Genomic DNA, 15,744 nt, shown 5'->3' with positions numbered 1-15,744 from the left:
AATTAGAATTAAGTTGTGCAATTTAACTGTTAATATCCAGAGGAAAAAAGGCAACAACAAAAACCACCCAAAAAGCCAAACATACATCCCACACATTAGGAGAAAAAAAAAAAAAAAGAAAAAGTGCAGAGATTAATTTATTATTTAGGGGAAAAAAAAAGCTTTCTGTAAAATTTGCTAAAAGTGAGAATAAAAACAATGCTAACAGCATCAAGACCAGACTTCCAGAAAGAGCTGAGAAGGCAGTTACTGGCACAAAGTTAATCTGTATTGTAAGAGAAGATGAAGACAGTGAAGTAAAGTAGGATTTTGGAAGTTTATGAAACATGAACTCCTGGAAGTCCTGGAGAGTTTATTATAGATGTTCTCTCTAGAAATGTAAGATTTTTCATTTAATGATTTGTCTCACTGGCTCTTGAGAAGTAATAGAATTTCTCTTACTGAATAATGAAAGTGTTCTCCTGAATAAGTGCTTTTTCTTATTGTTAATTTGTGGTGACACACAACAGAGCAAAGGTTTTCAGCTTCACTTCTTGCTTTGCTACATTTCCTTTCTATATGATGACATATTGTAGGTTTACACATCAGAGATGTTACTCAAAATACTACATCAGATGCAAGACAGGGGCATTCTGTTGAATCCATAGACTGGTTCGCACCACTTCTGTCCCCATGGTGCTGCTCTTCTTTGCAGAGTTACAAGCATTTTAACACTTCTTACTACTTTTAATATTAACAAAGTAAGCAATTCCCCATCCCCACAGCTTTACTTTAAATAACATGTGCAAATATAATGAAAAGCTGTAGGGTGTTAAAATGATTACTATGCATTATTCTTTATAGATAACTTCTCCTCAGATTAACAACTTCTTTTGACAGCAAACATTGCTGTTACATGTTCTTTCGTGACCATAAAAAGGAAACAATGTAATAATTTAAGTCTAAAAATAAATTTATAAGATATTTCCATTTATTTCTATAATTCATTCTTACATATATTTATACAAAACGTATATTGAAATATGCATGCATAAAAATAAATCTGCATAACAGTTTTTCAACTGGAATTTGGGTGTGTTGAAGATGCTTGATTTTAGCTTCATTTAATGTGGTTTTGCACTGTCCTCAGCAGGCTTCATACAGACTGGAGGAACAACATTTTTCACACATGGATAGCCATTATCTGGAAAATCTGCAGCTTCTTAAAAGTACCAGCCCAGGAAATAAATTCTCAGAGAACTTTGTCCCTTATGAAATGCCTCAAGCACAGGCAGATGCAGGCTAGATGAGGAAGACAGGGAAATAAGAAGTGGAAGGCAAGGACATGGACAAAAAGTGTTTTAAGATAGGGAGACCAAGCTATCGTGAGTCACAGGTACAGAGGGCTTTGCACAGAAAGGGCTTAAGTTTCATTTTTTGTTTTATTATTTAAACATCTGCATGTCTTATGCTAGTTATCATCAAATTTCTTTAGAAATAATTCACCTGCCTTCAGGTATGTGAACACAGTTTCTTTTAAGATACATCTGATTTGTCTCTACCTTCTATGAAATTCAGGACCCCAAACATGAATTTTTTTAGAGTCTGGTTAAATTTGATCATTAGTGTGTGCTCAGTGAACAAATGTAGAAGAATGTATAGATGTTTTTCCAAATAGCAGCCTAAGTGCCTAAAAGGACAAGAACTGTGATTATCTCAATGCTTTAATAACAATGGTCATTATAATTGAAAAAAAAAAAACAAAACAGAAAAAAAATAACATCATCATTCCTGTAATCCTACTTTTTCTATCAACACTTTTCTAAAACTTAAAATGCACTCTGAGCATGAATTTTGTTATTTGAAGTATAGTCACCTTTAAAATTATATGGCAGCATAAGAGAAGAGACAATTCTAGAGGAAAACTAAAACAAACAACTTTTTTCATTGTAAACACAACTTCATAGGAGAAAAGTTCTCAACAGATATAAAAATATACCAATATTCCACAAAGAAAAAAACATAACTCTTGAGGTGATCTATACATTTCATTTTTGCTCATTAGGGTGACCTATTCCCTGACCTCTGACTCTGTTGCATTCTGAAACTAATGAGGAATGCAAAGGTCTTCTTAACTCATGAAAATAAAATGTGCTTTAAGCCCCAAGGTGTTGTGTATTTGTTTCCTATTTAGAACCTTTCAGGATTGTTTCTTTCAAAGCTGGTTGAAGGTAACAAAAAATAGTATTTTCTGTTTAAAAATAGTAAGTGAAATACAGCAGAGCATAGTATATGTCAGCTCATTGTGCTGAATAATCAGCTAACTCTAACTTACAAAAAGATGTGAATTATATGAAAAGCCTGATTTTTTTTTTCATTCTCCCTTCTCTTTCAATTTACTTGAGGTATTTTTTTAAATATTCTAAATGGTTAAAAAAAACCCAAAGCAAAACTCAATCTCTGTTTTAAATTGGTTAAAATCTCAGTCTTAATTCTCTTATCAGTAGTGGTCCCAGTTGATGCATGTAGGTTCTGTTCATCAACAGTGGTCATGAATACATGACATATGTTACTACAACATATTTAAGATGTATGAGCGAAGAAGATAGGAAAACATAACACCCCACATTTTGTAGATTTTCATATTTTGCAGCTGAATCAGCATCCACATTACACCATTAGAACATACCTATTTGATCATGTGAGTTAGTTGTCATGTACAAATCAGACTACCTATGAACTGTCTTATTTTATGTGTGCCATCCAGAACTTCCCATACCATCTGATGTTAGTTGCTTCAAATGCCTTAACCAGTAAGGACAGAGATCAAGTGGAGACTACTCACTCATCTTTTCTCTTGTTCATACTTTAGACTAGAGTTGTGAGAGAGCTGCTGCACAGCAAGAATAATTAAGACAATAATATCTTCTCTGTAAAAGTTGGTCAGCATATAAAAGAGACATTTTTGTAGCAGACTAGTTCATTAGGAATCAGTGTTCTACATTACACTTAGAATTCCTTGCAGTCTGTTACAAGACACTAACCCAGAAATGGCATCAAGCACCTGATCTACTATGCAAGCATTATGCCCACATAGCTAGTTATGCAGTATGAGTGCACGAATGTGTTGTAAATCTATTTAATTATTTTGATCTATTGCACAGTTGCTCATTAACAGCTATACGAGTGCAATGAGTTCAGTTCTTCCTGGCATATGACTTACACACAGTCAGTGGTCACACCAGAATTCCCAAACCTACAGTAATTAAATAAGCTGGTTTACGCCTAGAAGTATGAGACAACTATAAGAAAAAAAATTTTTTTTATTATTAAATTCTTTGGAGACGACACGTACAAGGAAGCCAACAGTCAGAAACAGAAAAAAAAAATCTCAAAAGAAAGAAGAAACAGGCCACATTGTTATCAAGACTTTAGCTGGGCTTGCCAAGAGATTGTGTTCTGCTAGCACAGGTATGCCTGCCTATTTCTCTATCTATATGGTTTGGCTTTCAAAACAGAACTGACATTTCTTACAGTACATTGTAAACTGGAAGAAAATACATGATACAGAGACTGATATTGAACCAAAATAAACGTTTCATTGTCATACTACTTCTTAAAGGATACCTGTTGTCATCCCACTGGAAATCCTCTTTATATGTATGGTAGATAAATACTATATCTAATCTATAAAAATGCACTCTACACTTGCATAAATTAATTAACCATTAACCCTTGCAGAAATGCTCTGACATGTCCTTTGCAAACACTCCTGCTTCCCTGAAATATCTAAAATACAATAAAGAACACAGAATGTTCTATATATTTAGTCAAACATTTTTAAATTCAGTTTATTCAGTTCACATGACAGCTGGACAACCTGGACAAATGCCAAGGGCCAAAGAGAAATGTCTGTACATAAATCTTTCCTCCAATTACATTAATTTTACATTTAAACAGGAGATTGAATACTACAGCCCTGAACTGAAAAGTCTATAGTTCATTTTACCTGCAATCAATTAACTTAGATTTTTTTTTTTTTTTAATATGAGAATAGGATTTTCCTATTAGTTTTGAATCCAGCTTTAGATTCAGGTACAGTAGACTCAATGTCATGGAATTTAAGGCAGAAATGAGCCATGAAGTTTGAAGTAAATTGATCAAAATGTGGAAATGCAAAATTCAATATTTTAAGAGCTCTAATAAATCACTATGCACCTGTGTTTGACATTAATGGTAAGTTTAGTCCTGAACTATCAAATTTATAGCCTCTGGATTATACTTTGAAATCACAATACTATTTAGCTTGATACAAAGTAGGCTGTCTTATTTCTATATTAAATTCTTTAGCATATGAGAGAAAAATAAACTATTTGCTGCTATGAAATAATCCAGGGTGATAAAATCTTTAATTTTTACTGTGTTCAAATATTTTAGAGTATAAAAAACTTCTAAGCAAGTTTTAGTAATTTACCTTAATACATGAACAGAAGATTATTCTATATATGTATGAATTCAACTATTTTAAAATGTTAGAAGAAATTAAAAATAATTTAATGACAATAACCCAGCAACTGAATTTTTTAGCCTGGTATATATTTTCCAGTAGACACTACAATACATATCTAGAAGGCCATTTTTTCCTTTAAATTTCAGGTTTTAACCATTTTCTTGTCCAGTGACTGAAAAAACAATAGATACACATTGCATTCCTAAGATCTAGTAAATGTTTAGGAGAATATTTCACTTATTTAACCAATGCAGTCATGCAAAAGGATAAACCATGGTCAAATAAGATAGACAATTTCAAAAAGTTACAATTGTTTTTATTTTTGCTGTGATTCAGTATTTTTCCTTTGAATATGTGTAATTCTGGAAACCACTTTATGGCTTATATGAATGAGAGTTCAACGTCAAGTATATGTTTTCTCTCTCTTTTTTTCTCTTTTTTTTTTAATCTGACTCCACAGTCAAGTTTAGAAAGGAATAAATAAATAAATAATGAAATATTTTGGGTTGTTATATCAATGTCTGGTGGTATGAAATGAGAGAAAATAAAAATCAATATCTATAATGTTAAATTACATATATTTAGTCCTAGCTCTGTAATACTATGATATATGACGTCTGGGATGAAATAATTTCCCATTAATCTTAACAGTGCAGTGTAATCAGCTATGATGCTTCCAAAATAAATAGGCATTTCATCAGAAACTGTTCTGACACTTCTGAATGTAATGTAGGAAGAAAAGGAGAAGACAGAAGAAAGGAAAAGAGAAAAAGGAACTACCGGACTATAGAAATAAACTATTCAAAAGATTCTGAAAAAATCGGTAGTATAGTATTTTTTTAATTGTTAAATTAAAAGAAGGCAAGTTTTTAGTCAATATTGATTATGTACCAGACATATTCCATAGGTTGTTTTGGAACAGCCTGCCTCACCATGGTCTTCTCCATGAGCTGCAGGGCAATCTCTACCTCAATGTCTCTTCCCCCTCCTTCTTCACTGAACTTGGTGTCTGCAGAGTTGTTCCTTTCACAGCTTCTCACTCCTCTCTCTGGCTGCTGTTTCACAGCATTTTTCACCTTTTCTTAAATATGTTATCACAGACACACTGCTGCTATTGCTCAGCTTTGGCCTGCAACAAGTCTGTCTTGGCCCCAGGTATAACTGGTTTTATTTGGTATGGGGAAGTTTCTGGCATCTCCGGACAGAAGCCACCACTGTAGCTCCTCTTGCTACCAAAACATTATCAAACAAAAAACAACAAAGAAAAAATGTAGTAAGATGTACTCAATTTACTTTTAGCTCAAGACATCCAAGTACTGTCCTCTCCCTGTACAGTATTACAGCTTCAATGCTACCATAAGGATTCTTATATATATTCTGTGTTTGTCCACAATCACCCTTTCACTGTAAAATAATTTGCTTCCAGTAGAGCATTGATTGAAAAACCTTCTATTCATAATTTTTTTAGCCTTCTTAGTTTCACATGCCATTTATTTTTCAAAAGCCAGTCTTTCCTCCTGGCAGATCCTCCCTAACTCCAAAGCTTCTTGCTCTGTTTTCTCATTGAATTTTGGCATTTAGTTTATGTGGGCTCCTTATAGAGCATGTATTTGTAATAGTCTCCAAGGTGCTTTTTCACCCTGCTTTTCTTAGGGTTGTAGTGTATTGGTTTGTTGGGTTTTTTGTTTAGTTTTTACTTTGTTTTTAAGTAATTCACGTTATGTAAGTTTCTTTCTTGAAACCGAATTTCTGTATGCTTGATTTGGCCTGCTCTCTCTACTACAGTGTTAAAATTTACTGTACTGAGCAGTTTTCACTCTAATCTCTATTAGACTCCATGTATTTAATAAGAGAAAAAACAGAATGATTTCTTTGATTGTATTCAGGCACTAAATCCCAAATTTTATTTCTGCATCCCATGTTAATGTGGCACTGATCCTGTCTTTTTGTGGGCAGCTGTAATCTCTCACTATTAATACCCCTTACTCCAAATTTCCAGCTGGTCAATTGTTCCTCAATGCTATCTTTATTATTATATTTCTATTATTACTGTAGAGGATTATCTTTTGCTAGACCATTTTTATGCTATGAAACTGAACTGCTCCCAGCATGTATTGCTCTATGGTTCCCATACAGGTGCTAGCCAGGCACCACTCTATCCTGCTAATTACTCTTCTTCCATCAGGTCTGCAGAATACCTAGTATATGAGGGTAGTTGTTCCTTGCCAAGCACTCTAGTGTCCCATTTTATTTTTTAGGATGCTAGAATTCATGTTGTTCAGCACTAGTAAGTTTTAGTTTCACTCGTTTACTCAAAACTGCGTGCCCCAGTCAGCTGGCATTTAGGTATCTCATTTGCCTGTCTTATTTATTGTAATTATTATTTTATTTTTGTCCTGGCCTTTTCAGAAACACAGTAAATGTTAGTTACACACGCTTCAGTCCTGTCAACTCAAACCAGATGCTCTTCTGTGGCTGTCAATTTTTCTCAACCAGCAGTTTTCTGTGACCTTTTTAATTCTGCGTTGTAACAGTCTGATTTTACCAGAATTAAGCTGTAACCTTCCCTTCCAGATCAGATCTTCTTTCTATAGGTCTCAAGAGTTTCTGACATTCCTTCTACGATTATCCCTTCGACGTGTGAGACTCCAGATCTCTTAACTATATTCTAGACCTCTCACGTGCAACTGGTAGTATTTTAAATGATTAGTATCTTTAGCTTCAGCCTTCTGCATAACATCCATCCTGAGGTAAACCTCCATACAATCTCTTCTCCACTGATACCCATGACTAATAGCTTATCTCCTACATCCCAAGTGCCCCATCTACATAACTCCTAAGGTGTCCAACCTGCTTATTCAGCAGCCAAGTTACAACTCAGTCCTTAGACATCAGTCCTCAGACTTAAACTCCATACTTAGGGATTAAAAACTCTCCAAGTACTACTACTTCTATTTAAGTTCTCAACTGGTTCTTTTTTTTCCCATCTTGCTGGGAACCTTCCGCCCATTTTTATCTGGTTTTGGGGAAGACTAGCTTTTCATTAAGCTAGTTAGTAAATGGTAAGAAAAACTCATGCCTGTAGAAGAAGAAAACACATAGAAGAAGACAATCTTGACCCAATCTCTGGGTAGCTTTATAATGCAACAAGCTGTTCCCTAATTAACCAGCTTCTGGTCTTTCTCCCTTCACTTCTTGAAAGGCAGTCTTTTCATTTTGACATATAAATTGAAATATCCTAGACATTCACCCACATCGCACAGCCATCTCCTCCTCCTCAGACCCTCCCAGTCATCTTTTCTTCCAGAAGCCAGTATCTCTTCTTTCTCTTCTTCTTCCCAAGCTGCCACACATGTTGTTTGACAAACCTTGCTCACTGTGCTATATACACATATATAAAGCTGTAAACAGTATTTTACAAGTAGTTTTGTACATCACTATGATCTAACCTGGTCACTGTAAATGAAAGTTAATACTTTTGCTACATATACCTTTTGTCATCCCAATGAACAGTGTTAATCCAAAAAGGGAATATGTATTTACATGACTGTACTTTTTCCAAAAGTTATATAATAGAAGAAAATAAGAAAATCTTCAGTATGGTCAGTCATCAATATCTTCATAACTATTTCCAGAAAACAGAGCCTCTGCTGTGTGGGTTCCGCCATGATTTTTTTCTTCTTAAAATACATTTCTAGCTATACATCTGCCAGTATGAAAAGAAAAAGAGAAAAGCTTAATGCTTTTCAGGTCCTGCTTAAAGCTCTAGGTTTTGCTTAATTTACTCTGAATTATGTAGGCAAGACATGATTTGCTATTTTAGTATCATATATCATATGACTTCCTTATTTGTACTATTCAAAGACCTGTAAGGTTTTTTCCTTTATGTCTTTCTACTTTAGATGCATTTAACAAATCTGTTTCTCAAAAAAAATACTTCAGCAGAAAGATGAGAGAACAAATAAAGGAATAAACCTTTCAGAAAAGCAGTTAAAATTCGTCTAAAAATAAAAGAAAAAATAATTCTGTAATTAATGGATTTTTTTCTTGATAGAATGTTTCTGAAAGTACACATTAAAACATGCATATATTGGACTAATTGTCCTCCCCAATTCTCATTGCACAAGGGAAAGCTGCTAGAATTCTTTTTATTATTATTTAATTGAAAGCAATGTGACTGCTGATTATTAAAATGAAACTGTAATCCTTTAAAACATAATTAAAACAAAAAATATTTAGACTTCTAGGCTCTGTTCCTGTACTGTAAATCTGAGTAGAAGGTAATTTCAGAATTACTATTTTTTTTAAAGTCACAGATTTATCAGAGATTTCCCATCTACCTATTAAATTTTGCAAAGTTCAAGGGTTGAATCATAGAATCATAGAATCATAGAATTGTAGCGGTTGGAAGGGACCTCAAGAGATCATCGGGTCCAACCCCCCTGCCAAAGCAGCTCCCTAGGACATGGAATGGGCAAGAGAAGCGGAGATGGACAAGAGAAAGATCTGCAAACTTTCCTGCAATTAGAATAACCTATCATAGGAGATCAGTGGAAATTAGCAAGGAAAAAATATGCAAATCATGTCCACATTTAGGTTTCATTTCCTCAAATAGCAATTGTGGCTCATTTCATTACTCTTAGTAGACTGACTTGGATGGATGAGATCAAGGAAAATTCCTGAAAGACAGTCACTAATCCAGACTTGCATGTTTTATCTCTTATTGTGATTTGGCCCTGGCCAGAGGCCAAATGCCCACCAAAGCCACTCTATCACTCCCCTTTTCAGCTGAAAAGGGGAGAAAATATATATTGGGAGGCTTAGGAGTCGAGATAAGAACAGAGAAGGATCACTCTGCAATTAGTGTCATGGGCAAAAGAGAGTCAACATAGAATAATGAAAAGTAATTTATTACACTACAACTACACACCCTGTGAACCAGAGTCAGGTAACAAGAAGCGTGGCCAGGTCTTAAAACACCTTCCCCCCACGCCTCCCTTCTTAGCAGACTTAACTTCATTCACAATTTTACTCCCTTCTTCCACCACCAACATGGCATGGGGAGGGGCAGGGAATTGGGAATGGGGTTCTGGTCAGTTCCTTACAGACTACTTCCCTTGTCCAGATCTTAACACTTCTACTTCCCCTCACCCCTCCCTTCTTTGCAGACTTTAGTCATAAACTCACTCCCTTCTTCCCCACATCGCAGCGCAGGGAGGAGCTGGGAATGGGGAATGGGGGTTTTTACTATGTTCCTCACAAATTGTTTTCCTTTTTAGCTGGGGGCAGCATTCCACACACTCTCTTCCCTTGTGGCACCATGCGGTCCCACCCACAGGAGACAGTCCTCCACAAACTTCTCCAACAATGAATCCTTTCTACCAGGAAGTCATCTCCTCATCACTTGCCTCAGCGTGGCTCCCTTCAACGGGGTGCTGACTTTCGGGCCCAGACTGCTCCAGCCTGGTCTCCTTCAGAGTCAGAAGTCCCCCGCAAACCTGCTGTGGCATGGGTCAATCTCTTCATAGGATGTAGATTGTTTCTGCTCCACATCTTTATCCATGGGCTGCAGGGGGACACCTGCTCCACCATGGTCCACTCCATGGGCTGCAGGGGAATCTTTCTCTACAGCAACTGATGCACCTCATTCTTCCTCTGCCCCCTGCCTTCTTCCCTGGCCTTAGTGTCTGCACATCTTCTCACTCCCTTCTCTGGTGGCAAAATACATCTGCCTGCAGGTTTTTTCTCCTAAATGTGATTCACAGATTGGCTTGGCCTTGGTCAGCAGCAACTCTGGCCTTGAATAGGCCAATGTTTACATTCTGGGGCCTGCAGAGAGCTTCTAGATGCTTCTTGAAGCAGCCATCTTTGCACCCCTCCTTTTTCTACCAACACTTTGCTACACAAAACTATGACACCTATGGACAACTGTTCAGTTCTTACTGGATAATGACAGAAACAGCCGAAGTGCTAGTGTTGCTATTTCTCAAAAGCAATGTTCAATTATTTGCCATTAAGCACCAAATACTTCACAAGGATCATAGACTGTAATTATTGTTAAACAGCTAATTTAAATAATAGTAACCAGATAAGTATAGATGAGATTCAGCATGATAGTGACATTCAAGCTCTGCCTTTAAAAACCACTGGGATTCGTATTAAAAATAAAAGTTAGTAACCCTATGTACTAACAAAAAGCAATCAGTTTCATGTTACTTTCTCATTCAGACACTGTAGAAAAGGTATGTGCCTGAGCTATGACAAGTTTATTTATTTATAAACATAAACAGATATGTGAATGTATTTAGTGATATAATCATCATATATGTATGGCATTGATATATCAATTACATAATTTAATTATATTTTGTTATTACATGAACATGCATGTGTGTAGTATATTTATATTGTATTATTCCTATTGTATACTTTTATGTAAACATATTTACTATAGTTACATATACATGTGCTTGCTTAGATACATGTATGGATTAGGTAACTGGGTGAGACCAAGATCCTTGTTAAAACATGCAGGTTTCATTGTTGTTGATGTTGTTGTTGTTGTTGTTATTATTTCAAGTGAAGCTTTGATTCCCTGAAGTCATCAGGCAAAAATGTCTCTGACATATGTGTAAGGTCATTCCCTTAAAGGGCCTATATTTTCTAGAGAAGGGTTCATAATCCTTTAGAAGAACACATATGAAAGTAAAATCTTGCAGAAGCAATCCCAAATCTTTTATCTAAATGTTACTTGCCAGCTGCAGTCTCCAAAAGGTACTTTGTCACCCTGGTCACACTAATAAAAACAGATGGATTTTTGTTCTTTCAAGAGCCGGTTATAATAGTCTGCAGCTTTGAGAGGTAAAGGTCAATTTGTCTTTATTTGAAATGACAGACCAGCATCTATAATGTTCCTTTACCAGTAAACCTCTCACAGAACAATCAAAGTGCTTTCTACATTAGCTGATCAACTACCACTGATCTCAATCCTACAATTCCTTTGAAGTTTTATATCTTAAAAATAGAAAATTTAATATTATTTTTAAATAACTGTGGGCTTATTTGGTTGGTTGGTTGTTTTTTTTAAACTGACTTAAGTAAAAGCTGTGGGCTTGAAAGGACAAGGCATTTACCTGTATTTGTAAACAAATTAAAAACCCTAAAATATTGAATGTCTTCACTAACATTCTCCAGGTGCTTCCATGTCTTCCAATTAAGGCTTTATTGCTTTTTTCAAATTTATCACACTTATTAAATGCAGTATTTAAAAAAGGATTTATGTGTATAAATATATTTCTAAGCACACAATCAAAAATTATCGCATATTATTTAGCTGTAATTTATATGTATACTTTTACGTTATACTACAATTGTTGTAGAAATACAATTAGATTTTTAATTTTATAACTATATATAAACTCAAAATTTTGTTTCTTTTACGGTAAGGAATGACACAAAGAGCCAGAGGTCTTTGATATCAGCTATCTGTGATGGTGATTTTACTCCACTTTCTTTTCTCTTCTTATCTTTGTTTTATCCTGCTATAAACTTTCCTGACCTACTACCAGAAATAGTGTTTGAAGAGGAAAATACAGGATTATGAATATAAATAATGGCCAGAAGAAATTGTTGAATTTTCATTTTCAAAATTATCTGTGAATTTTCAATTTTATTTTTTTTTTAAGCTGCTTTCAACTTCAAAACCTTATAGCTAATCCCTCTGGCATCCAGATACCAGAGCAGTATCATTTTTAAAACTCTGTCTTAAACAGAGATAATACAGCTGACTCACACTAGCCAACAGGATATTCAATACCATGATGCCATTCTCCAGATGTAAAGGCAACTGGCCAGGAAGGAGGTGTCACTACTCTACAACTGGCTGAGGTCAGGTTTATCACATCCTTTCTACATTCTCTCATTAGCACTGTTATTGGTTATTGCTATTGTTATTTTCCATTTAGTTTGTTGTCCTAATAAACTGTCTGTATCACAACTACATGTTCCACCTTTTTCTTCCAGTTCTCTTCCCCATCCCACTAGGTGGGGGAGGAATGAACAAGAGTTTGCATGGTACTCGTCTGCCAACTGGGGCATAACTACAAAGGCAAAAAATGGAGAATAAGCTCTGTTACCTAATTCTGTACTTTTGTGACATTCAGTTATGCTACAATTCAATCTATCTTTAGAAATAAAGATTTTAAACCCATAATAAATAATAATTTCCTTCAACATTTCTGAATTTATATTTATAAAATCAGTGGCAAAAAAATAAGTGTATGCTATTTTACTTTATTTATCTAACCACAAAACTTTGCTTGGATAATATTTCCACTCTAATCATTATGATAATGTTCTGTTTACAGGCATCCACTTTCATATCAATATTAATTCAAATGTTTACATGAACATTTCATAACAGGGGAAATTTTGCACTGTGTTATAAAAAGTACCATTTGTGATGAGCTTATATTATAGTTTGCTATACTCTCAGAAAATCTCTGTAGTACAGAATCACAGAATCACAGAATAACAAGGTTGGAAGAGACCTTCGAAGATCATTGAGTTCAACCATTCCCATCCTGTGCTAAACCATATCCCTAAGTACCTCATCTACCCTTTTTTTGAACACATCCAGGGAAGGTGACTCAACAACCTCCCTGGGCAGCCTGTTCCAGTACCTCATAGAATAAGTATTAGATACTGTAAAGTTAATGAGCATATTGTGTACATCAATGTTAATAATGTAACCTTCAAAGTCTTGTATAAAAGGTGAAATATATTAAACATCTTTAAGACAACATGGTAAATGTTTGATATTCAACCACAAATAATCAAGATGTTTTGACTTGACGTGAATGCTAATAATTGTTCATGTATATCATAAGTTTTCAAATGAAATGAAAAAAGGTCCTAAGGCAGCTAAATAAACCTGTTTTCCTTCATTCATTAGTGTATTTTTAAATTAACATAAAGTAAGATAATATTCATCATTGTATTCAGATACTTCTGTTTCTTTAAACTGAAAATAATACATCCTCTTCAGTAGAACAGATGATAAATATTTTAGAAAGGCTGATGGATGAAATTTGATGTTGTACTGCTTTTAGTTTCAAGCATTGTCATAAGCTTTTATTTTGTACAAAGTCTTCAGTTCACTTGCAATATTTGGTATAAGAGATGGAGTTTCCTATAAGCTGTGTAATATTCTGCTGTACAGATGATTCTAAATGGTTAATATTCCTCCGTCACAATAGTGCATACTGTATTCATTGAACTATTGATTTATTTTTTATTTTTGCTGTGAGGTATTCACAGAATCACAGAACATTAGGGGTTGGATGGGACCTCAAAAAATCATGTAGTCCCACCTCCCTACCAGAGCAGAATCACCTACTTTGCAGGACACATGAACATGTCCAGGTGTGTTTTCAGTGTCTCCAGAGGAGACTTCACAACCTCTCTGGGAAGTCTGTTTCATTCAATAGCATTATTCAAGCCTAAAAACTTTAATAATAATATTTCAAGCATGGAATCTATTTATTAAAAGTAAACTGTAATTATATAATTTTGAATGTATTTTTTTGATAGGTTCAAAATAAAATGTGCAAATATCATAGACTATCTGAATGGTTTGGGTTGGAAGCAATCTTAAAAATTACCTAGTTCCAACTTTCCTGCTATGGCAGGGACACCCTCCACTAGACCACGATACCCAAAGCCCCATCCAATCTGGCCTTAAGCACTTCAGGGACAGGGAATCTATCACCTCTCCAGGTAACCTAGTCCAGCAACTCATCACCCTCACAATAATTATTTTTTTCGTAGTGTCTCGTCTAAACCTACCTTCTTTTATGCTAAACCAGTTACCTCTCTTCTTATCACTACATGCCCTTGTAAACAGTCCCTCTTCCGGCAGACCCCTTCAGGTACTGGAAGGCTGCTATAATGTCTCCTTGGAGCCTTTTCTTCTCCAGGCTGAACAAATACAACTCTCCCAGCCTGTCTGCACAGGAGAGATCCTCCAGGACTCAGATCATTTTTATATCCCTCCTCTGCACTCACTTCAACAGATCCCAGCAAAGGGAGTTGAAAGAGGTAGAAACTAAGTGATACAGGAGTGAAATAACTCATGAATAATCGTTATTTGTATAAAATAAAAGATATAGAGACTAATAAAAAACTTATGCTGACCTTATTAAGAGTCAGCTTTTGATTTGGAGACAGAAGTTGATTGACATAAAAATCATAAAGATAAAATATGGCCATTAATAGACCATTATGTATTTTTATGTGTTTGTGTACAGTCATTTTAGGCATATTCCTCTACTGCAAGTTTTCATCTCGGTTTTAGGTATTTTTCTTGTTTCCATATACTTTAAAACTGACACCTTTTCGGTGTTTAAGTAAAACCTGTAATTCTAATTTCTCCACTGCTAAAATGGAAATGCCACCTGAACTTAGTACCCTTATGCAAGCCATCAATAGCCCGAATTGTACAATTGTGTTATGCTATTTTATATATATATAAGCATATATTTAATATATTATATATAAAATATAAAATAGCATAGCATAACTATAGTAATTATGATACATATTTTATATATGATATATATATGCTGTATTATATACAGCTGAAGTGACATTATTCGTTCTATGAGACTAGAGAACTCTTTTGTGAACATATTTTGCTCTCATGAATTTTTGGGAAACCAAGTATGATAAATTTTTTCCCAGCTTCATAGACAAGTGACACAACAAATCACTCACCCGCAGGGGCTGGGAATAAGAAAATGACAAAACTAATATTTGGGTTCATGTTGCCATTTAAAGTGATTTTCAGCAAACTGTTTATAGTTGCACCTGACCCTCTTTCTTCATTCCTTATTTCTTAAACATTTTACATGGAGAAAAAGCTATTCCACAGCTTTGAAAAAAAACCAACCAAAACATTTATTCAAAAGCAAAGCATATCAATAACAAGCTAAAGATTATTATCAGCTCAGATGGCACCTAAACTCATAGGTCAGTCAGTAGACTACATATAAAGTATAGCAGAAGGAATAGCATTCTAATCTGCCTCATTCAATTCCAAAATCAGATATGAGAAGATCTATTGTGTACTGTGCATTAAAGATTTCAAAATGAATACACCTTTGCTTTCTGTAACATCTGCAGTTGTATGGCCAAAAGGGATAGCATTTAAGGGTTTCCTGGGAGCAGGATTGAACACAGATTTGAGCACCACCTCC

This window comes from Gallinula chloropus (genome assembly GCF_964237585.1).
Source record: "Gallinula chloropus genome assembly, chromosome: Z".
In the NCBI taxonomy this organism is placed as follows: Eukaryota; Metazoa; Chordata; class Aves; order Gruiformes; family Rallidae; genus Gallinula; species Gallinula chloropus.
This window is presented reverse-complemented; position numbering follows the sequence as displayed.